This window comes from Schistocerca cancellata, chromosome 6, assembly GCF_023864275.1.
Source record: "Schistocerca cancellata isolate TAMUIC-IGC-003103 chromosome 6, iqSchCanc2.1, whole genome shotgun sequence".
Taxonomy (NCBI): Eukaryota; Metazoa; Arthropoda; class Insecta; order Orthoptera; family Acrididae; genus Schistocerca; species Schistocerca cancellata.
Window position 1 is genome coordinate 219,594,270 of NC_064631.1, and position 9,768 is coordinate 219,604,037.

Here is a 9,768-nt window from a genome sequence, read left to right on the forward strand (position 1 = left end):
CTCACGTTTGTCTTCTGTGGCCGTGGCAGGGCGAAGGGACGAGCAGTAACATCCCACACACGGCGCGAAAACACAGCTGCACCACCAAACGTAGCACCACGAATCTTTAGCTCAGTTATAAGCTCGTCTTTTCTCAACTCTGCCACTCCGGGCACCTCCCTGATTGTCATGCTGAAACTGAGCAGTAGCCATTAGTATCCACTAAACAAAACACAAGACAAAATATGTCAGTCATGAAAATAATGAATTTTCACCCACACAAAATATCTGTTTATGTCGCGCACACACAGCTCACCGCACCCTAACCACACTTTGCTATGACAGTAACATGCAATATGTGAGGGGAATGGTTATGTTGAGGTGGATGCGACAACTTTCTTCAAAATACATTAAACTTTTATTTCATAAAGAGAAACTCCCTTTAAAAGAAACCAACAATATTCATAGCTATCATTCAAACTGCTTCAGACTAGATATAATTTTGTACAGTTAAATGGATATACCTCCACAACTTACGCAGCAATTACAAAATACAGCCACAACAACTTATGAAACAGTGACCTTGTTATTCAAACTTATGAAATTTATTGTAATAAAACAATAGAGTAGAGCCAATAATTTTTAAACCCCATTAGCCATGCATGGGAAGTGCTACTGTGACATTAATGACGTGAAACCTCAGTAAAGCAAAAAATACTTTTACATAAACAAACACCCACATTTACGAACACTGTTAATGAAAGTTAAACAGCATTACTTGGGGCTTCTTCTGTGACTGAGTACCAAACAAATAAACCAGCCATCAAGACTGGAGCCACCACACTTACAAACTTTTAAAGACAATCGACTTATCTTAGGACAGTCACAGCAACGGTTTTCTGACTCATACCCAGAACCTACCTGGATAATAATCAAAGCAACGAGCACTTTCTTCACTTGTAAGAAAGTAAAACATGCTTCAAAACCCCGAACAGACACGTTTACCTTGTGGGATCACCTGATAGCAGCCAGCGCCGTCAGTGGTACTGAGCCCAGAAAACAAGCATGTCCATGTCATGGAGACAGTGTCCTCTTTCGGTAGTAGTTACAGGTTCGAAGCTGGTGATGGAAGAGGATTGCTGTTGTCACCCCAAAGCAGACGGCAGGCAGCTCGGTTTTGGAGCCACGAGAGTCGCACTGTCTACAGCACTGTAGCACTGTCCAACACCTTGCGTTGCAGAAGCACGAGACGGAGTTCCTGTACATCACAACAGTGGTGACTACTGAGTCGGCATACCCTCTCCACCGAAACTGAAAGCCTCTGGAGAGGGGAGGGGGCGTAGCGTAATTCGTACCACTTGCGCAATAGAACGCCATGCCAAACGCTAAGGGTCCACAATAAAGAAAAGGCAATAATGCATAGATTAAGGTATACAACTTCAATAATTTTTTAAAAACAATGCCCTTAGCACTTGGGCCGGCCCTTAATACCACCCAGCTGCTAAAGATGCGGAAGGTCCTCATACTACCTACGACAGTTTTACACAAAACATTAGAGCTAGAGTCGTGGAATAACAATCTTTACTGAAATGCATTCCCTTCAAAAAAATGTTGTGATAATCCTTTTAATTTGGAGGTTCGTGACCCACAAAATGACAGGGAACACAAAGCTTAAAACCTGAGTAGATCTCAAAAACCTCGGTAAGGGATTTCGCATAACCTTGTTAGCACCGCGGCTAATTGCTCGAATTTGTCACCCTAACCCTATCTCCCTGTCTCAGTGAGATCTGCCACCTCCAAGCATTTTAACGCCACTTCATTGTTTCATGGGCTACCATTATATTATTTTGGTGCGCTTTCAATTAGCACAGATCTGTGTAGCGTGTCTGTGGTCCAGTAGCATATCGTTTAACGACCATAAACTGGCAAGTGGGGAGTTGAGTTTAAAGGTAAACGTAAGGCGACCAGCTATTGCCTTGTGCGTTTCCTATTCCACAATGTTTAAGGCATACCCCAGTCACGACAAAGAACTATCCCATCTGATGTGCTGTATCGACTTCAGTTTCACGACCTTCGCATGGAACGTCGCGATACCACCTTTGTGTACACTGATGGCTCTCCGACTGACAGTGGTGTCGGGTGTGCCTTCGACATTGGCGCCGACGTTTTTCGGTTTCGGCTTGCGGCACACTGCTCAGTATTTACAGCAGAGCCCTTCGTCCTGTATCAGGCCACGGAGTACGTCCGGCGACATAGGGGTTTCAATTGTGTCCTCTGCTCAGACTCTCTCAGCGCCCTTCAGAGCCTCTGTGCGATGTACACCGTCCATCCCTTAGTGCACCGGTTCCAGGAAAGCTGTCACTTGCTCACTCCTGATGGAGCCGCTGCGGTGTTTATGTGGGTTGCTGGTCGTGTCGGTCTGCCAGGAAACGAGGCTGCTGACGCTGCTGCCAAGGCTGCAGCCCTCGCACCTCAGCCGACTAGTTCTTATATTCCCTTCGATGATCTCTGCGTTGTCGTCTGTCAGGAGTTGGTGTCACTTTGGTATCGCCACTGGTCCTCCCTTCATGGGAATAAGGCCTGTCCCCGCTAGAGATGGGCAAAACTGTTCTTTTCAGAGATTGGATCTGAACTGTTCACTCCCTGAAATGAATTAGCTCTTTTTCATGACTCACCACCCATTTACAATAGAAAATAAATGGAAGGCACATTGCCCTTTAAACTTGGTTTATTCCAGTACTATACCTGTATTTTGATCTTATTTGATAGTATTTTGAAGTAACACAGATAATGAGTAAGAATTTTGTATTGTTTATTGAAATTTCCACGATATGACAAAGTTTTTGATTATTGATTTATTTTGCACTATCGTGGTTTTTTGGGTGATCGGAAAATGTTGTAACTTGAGATTTACATTAACAATATATTTGGCTATAATGTATTAAAATTTCATTAACCTCATACAAATACATCGCAAGCCATATATTTTTAAAGTGAACGTTTCCTTCTGAAGACGCCTAAAATCGCAAAATCCGTACCAGAATAAGAAAAAAATATATAAATTTGACTGTAAAACGAAAGTGCTGCATATAGCCTTACGCAGAATAAAACAAGGAAAATATTGGTGTATCACATTTTGCGATACGTTTATCGGTTCGCTCGTAATTAAAGCGTATATTCGAGTGTCCATAATAAAAATCCTATAGTAAGAGGAGTCATCAGGAGCCTAATCTAATCAGTTTAAACAAATAAAAACAAAATAAAAACAATTGATGTATACATAACATAATAATGTAATATACATAGCGGTATTACTACGAAGAACAATATCCAGTAGGGACGAACTCCGATGCAGAGGCGCTGAGTCGAGCAGGTCGAGCCGCGAGCTGTATTACGGCGTGAGCTGAGACCGCAGAGACCACAGTGACACCTGAGTCGCTTTGCTCAACGCTCTGGCTAGAGTCGAGACAGTGGGGTGAGCGTTGAGCGGGCGAGTTCCAAGGGTGGGGGGAGCGGTGAACTCACCCGCTCCGAGACAAATCGTCCGTTCCCTTGCGAGCAGGTTGTTGCAAGTAGTTCCTATGTTATCCGCTAGGTGGCTCTCTGTCCTGTTGCTCGCATCAACTGCCCAGAGGGCAGGACGTGCGACTGAAACGATCGCCGACAGAGTGTGATGCGAAGTTACGCTGCGCCAGACACTGCACAGCAGAGGACGCACAGAGACGACACGGCATATGTGAAACACAAAATCCAATGGGGCACTGCACAATGCAGGCAGCCAAGGTAGAAGCAGGGCAGATGCCGGCGCTGGCTGTGTTGTGTGGCGTGCACTGTGCTCTGGCCAGCAGAGGCGCTGCTGATATGCTCCGTCTCTCTCTCTCTCTCTCTCTCTCTCTGCCGTAGGAAACGTTTGGAGCTACTGTTCTTTTTTTCTGAATCACTGATTGTTCACTCCTTTGAAAGATTGAACTCTATGAATTAGTTCAAGAGCGGATCCCCCATCTCTAGTCCCCGCGGATTGGACAACCTCCTCTCGGCTTCCATGCCGCGAAGAGGTCATTTTAACTAGGTTTCGTATGGGGCACTGCCTTTTTAGCCATCGCCATTACTTTAAGTGGTGCTCCCCAATCACTTTGTGCACATTGCTCCCAAGTTTTAACTGTCCTCCATTTCCTGGCTGAATGCCCGTTTTTTAACCGTTTAGGTTCCCACTTGGGTTTGCCGTCTGAGTTATCGGCCGTTTTAGCGAATGACGCGCCGGCTGTCGACCATGTTTTACTTCTTATCCGTCGTAGCAATATGGGGAACGCCATATGATTTTTAGTTCGGGACCTCCGCATCTCTATGATGTATTTTATAGACCTTTCTCCACGTTCCTGTTTTTAGCTTTCTTCTCCTATGTCGACTGGTATTGACGTGTAGCCGTTTTGTAGCTTCTCTCTGTCTTCGTGTTCTATAGTTTTGACTGGGGCGCGTATGATCCTAGTTGCTTTTGCACCCTAAAACGAAAAGAAACAATACTGCCTGGAAATTAAGGCAGTAGATTTAAACGGCATTGCATTACCGGAAAATAAAGCGCACCACTGCCTAAAGGTCCCAAATATCACCTGCAAACACTTGATTGACACTTGATGAGAGACACTGCAACCAGCAAAAGCGTGTAAACGCTTCTACACACTCAAAGACCGACCGGTTAGAACCCACGTATTCCACATATAACTTCTGCGTAGTCTCATTATCCATGTTAGACGTCCTTGCTGCGTACTTAATGCAGCTTTGCTCACACCGAAATTTATACGCCGCAATGCCATTGGCTTGTCCTAATATGATTATCCATCCCCTTTCAAATGAAATTCTATTTAACCTTTTTCGCGTTTTGAACATTCTCAAATGACTGCCCACCAATATTTCATGATATTAATGTTTCCATAAGGTGCGGCTCAACAGCCGTAAAGTATTTTATAAGATGTATCTTAATGATCCGCTGTTTATTTGTCCCATTACTCATGTACCCATTTCGGCTATTAAAAATCATCGAGGATGTCTATCATCGACAAGATTAAAAATTATGAAAGTACAGTGCATACAAAAATAGTCAATAATTATACGGGTGCAAAGTCCCATTCGTAAACTTACAAAGTATAATAGATCAGTTAAAAGTGTCCCATAATCCTTTTAAGCCGAACAGTATCGAAATTATCCAGTGAAATTGTACAAACTTCTGACATAATTTGTCTTAGAATACTGACAGTCATCTCCCATGTCAAATACGCAAACATCACAGTAAAACCAAGACGAACAATTACTGGAAGAATCTCTCAGCAGTCAAGCTATATCAAAGACAGTACATTTGTACTGCATAGGAAACGTAACAACACACTTTTGCATCAGTCGTAAAGTGAAGGAACAGAACATCTTTACCAACATCTTAGACTGGAAAATCCGAGGAACATTAATACTGAAAGCTGCAGTAAAAACAGTCGCAAAATAAAAGTGGAGCCGCGTATCAGTGAAACAATATATATTTACAACATCAAACGTGTACAACTGGGATAGGGTGGAAAACAAATTACATAATAAAAACAATAATGTTAATCTAAAGTGCAACATAGAATTTTCAGTGGTACTTCACTTGCAGGACCACTCTTTTTGCAATAACACATGTCAGACACGTTATAAATTCAGAAACTTCTAGTCTGTTTTTCTTTACTAAACGATATATTTCAAAAGAGGCTATATCTAACGTATTGAATTAAAATAAAAAGTGGTATACAATTGCGAGTTGCGAACATCATTTCAAGATAATCAGTTATATTGTAATAACAAACTTCAATATTTAATTATCTAATGACAACCCATAAATCACCTATACCTCATACTGTAAGGGCTATTCTTAAATGTCAGAAGACAGTCATCAGACAAGTAGCTTCTCGAGAGCCAACAAAACTGTCATTGCCTCTAGCTCGTATGTAGAATATTTAGCTTTTTCCAGTGGGAACAGGCTAGAGGCAGACATTATACGCTCTCTTCTGAGCACTCCTTCCTGTGAAAAGACGGCTGAGACACCTGACATAGAGGAGTCAGTTTGGAGACTGTATTCTTTAATAAAGTTAGCCGTGACCAATACAGATAAGCTCACTAGGGTTTACTTTAGAGCTTCAAAGGACGCTTGTTGAGATGGACCCGACTCGAATGTCCTCCCTTTCTTCCGAAGATCATTTAAGGTGGTGCTAGTTGTGAACATTTAGTAGTAAATTTCAAGAAGTAATTTATCAGTCCCATGAAACTACCCACCACTTTTAAATTTTTGGGTATGTAACAAGAGTAAATAGCCTCTGTACGACTATGATCACTTCCAATACCTTGATCAGAAATAATATGACCAAAAAACAAAAACAAAACTTCAGGCTGAGCAAATTTAACTTTTGAAGAAATAACCACAAATCTAGTCCTACGCAACCGCAGATGCACTTCTCTAATGTGGCCTACACGTTTCTGTAAATTCTCACTGAACATCACGAGATCATCAAGTTAATGGCAGACGCACTTGCATTTAGGGACAGAAAAAACTCTGAAATATTCTGGTCACTTCAGCTGCCCTGTTGTTGTGAACAACTTCGTACACAATGATAAGGAGAGGTGAACTACAGAGTGGTTGCAGTAACTGTCGTCGTAAAACGCTGGACAGGAGTAGAAATGATTAGCGATCAAGTTAATGCAGTAACTTGTATTCCTCCAAGCGTACAAAGACTCATTACAAATAATGCAGCAAGAGATAGAGTCTAGTTCGTACTATAGCAACAAGGATAAGGCTCTTTGAACAAAAGCACAAACGATGGTGTCGAAACCACGTCTAGGTGGCACCTGCGTAGTGCTATGTAGCAAAGAGGTTCCAAGTGCGAGTGGGTTACGTTGCTGCCGTCAGCGAGCCTATACTGTGTGATCAAAAGTACCCGGGCACCCCCAAAAACATACGTTTTTCATATTAGATGCATTTTGATGCCACTTACTGCCAGGTACTCCATATCAGCGACCTCAGTAGTCATGAGACATCGTGAGAGAGCAGAATGGGGCGCTGCGCGAAACTCGCGGACTTCGAACGTGGTCAGGATTGTGTGCCACTTGTGTCATACGTCTGTACGCGAGATTGACACACTTCTGAACATGCCTACGTCCACTGTTTCCGATGTGATAGTGAAAAATAGAAAGGTGAAGGGACAAGTACAGCACAAAAGCTTACAGGCCGACCTCGTCTGTTGACTGACAGACTGCCGACAGTTGAAGAGGGTCGTAATGTGTAATAGGCAGACATCTATCCAGACCATCACACAGCAATTCCAAACTGCATCCAGATCCACTGGAAGTACTATGATAGTTAGGCGGCAGGTGAGAAAACTTGGAATTCATGGTCGAGCGGCTGCTCATGAGCCACATATCGCGCCAGTAAATGCCAAACGACCCCTTGCTTGGTATAAGGAGCGTAAAAATTGGACGATTGAACAGTGGTAAAACGTTGTGTGGAGTGACGAATCGCGGTACACAAAGTGGCGATCCGATGGCAGGGTGTGGAGGGTGTGGGTATGAAGAATGCCCGGTGAACGTCATCTGCCAGCGTGTGTAGTGCGAACAGTAAAATTCGGAGGCGGTAGTGTTATGGTGTGGTCGTGTTTTTCAAGGAGGGGGTTTACACCTCTTGTTGTTTTGCGTGGCACTATCACAGCACAGGCTTACATTGATGATTTAAGCACTTTCTTACTTCACACTGTTGAAAAGCAATTCGGGGATGGCGACTGCATCTTTCAACACGACCGAGCACCTGTTCATTACGTACAGCCAGTGACGGAGTGGTTACACGAGAATAACATCCCTGTAATGGGCTGCCCTGCACAGAGTCCTGATCTGATCCTATAGAACACCTTTTGGATGTTTTGTAACGCCGTCTTCGTGCCAGGCCTCACCGACCGACATCGACATCGCTCCTCAGGGCAGCACTCTGTGAAGAATGGGCTGCCATTCCTCAAGAAACCTTTTCAACACCTGATTGAACGTATGCCTGCGAGAGTGGAAGCTGTTGTGAAAGCTAAGGGTGGGCCAACACCACACTGAATTCCAGCATTACGGATGAGAACGCCACGATCTTGTAAGTCATTTTCAGCCAAGTGTCCGGATACTTTTGATGACATAGTGTACCTTGGGTTGATATCAGTAAATCGCCCAGTTTATCAGAAAGTAATTTGGGACACAGTGTCAGGTGGTCTGATGCTGCACAAATCCTGTTCCCTGTTAATATAATGAATAACGCAGGCTCTAACTTTATTAACCTGCGAACAAGATGGTCCACTAACTTCCGTAAATGAGATAGACAACTAATATTGAAAAAGTAGAGTTTTAGTTCTAATTCTGCTAATGTGAGCTTAATTCTGGATAGGACGTTACCCACATTTTCTCCCTGCAGGCCCAGCAGGGCCACAAAATGTTCCAATGTGTGTGAATTCTTAGGGGACCAAACTACTGAAGTCATCGGTCCCGAGACTTACACACTACTTAAACTAACTTAAACTGAATTATGCTAAGAATAACACACACACCCATGGCCGAGGGAGGTCTCGAACCTCCGGCGGGAGGGGCCGCGCAATCCGTGACACGGCGCCCCAGACCCCACGGCCACTCCGCGCGGGAGCATGGCTACAGGACGAGCAACATCTCAAACATGGCACGCTTAGCCGGCCACACTACCGAATGTATCAGAACCGCAAATATTTAACTCATACAGAAGCTCATCTTCCCTCATCTCCACAACCTTGGCACCTCCATGGCTACCATGCTGAAACAGAGCAGTAACCAGTAGTACCCGCTAAACAAAATACCAGACCAAGTATATCAGTCAGCAAAATAATGAATATTCTCCCAGACGGTTATATACTTTGCCCTAACAACACTCTGCTACGGTAGTGCTATGGAATAAGTGATTGGATAGGCTAGTTTGAGGTGGGTGCGATACTTTTCTTCTAAATGCATTAGACTTTTATTTCATAAAGAAAAAGGAACAAGCAGTGTACGTAACTATCATTCAAACAGGCTTGATTCCGATCGGAAGCAGTGCGCCCAGTGACTCAGGTGGGAAAGGGTACACCAGTCAGTCTCTAATAATATTTATTGCATTTCCATATTTTAGTCACTGTGTGGCAATCTTCAATACACTGAATGTAAGCTAAAACATCAAAAACACTTATTTATGCACGAAGACCGACTTGAATAATCATTTCAAATGTTAAGTTCACACTCATGAATCGTCGAGCTACGTGCACGTATAAGTGGATTTAAAGTTTTAACTTTCATTCACTGCACTGAAGATGGACATATAGTGATCGAAATCTGAATAAGCAATAAACATTATTTGGGACTGATTGCTGCACCCTTTACTACTTTATATTATACAAAAAGTTTAAGGCAACATATAATTTTGTGTAGTTAAATCGATATACCTACACAACTTTCTCAGGAATTATGAAATGTAACCACAATAATTAATTGAAAGGTAACATAATAAAACAATATGTGTAAAAGGAATAATTTATAAAAATATCTTAGCCATTCATGGGACTGAATAAAGCTTCAATGAAGCAAAAAGTATTATTTCACAAACATCAATCCCCATTTTCCAACTGAGTTAGTTAAGGTTACACAGAATTACTGCAGGCTTCTTCTGTGACTAAACTCCGATTAAATAAAGCAGAAGGCGTGCCTGGAACCACCACACTTATAAACTTTTAAGAGAATCAACTTGCC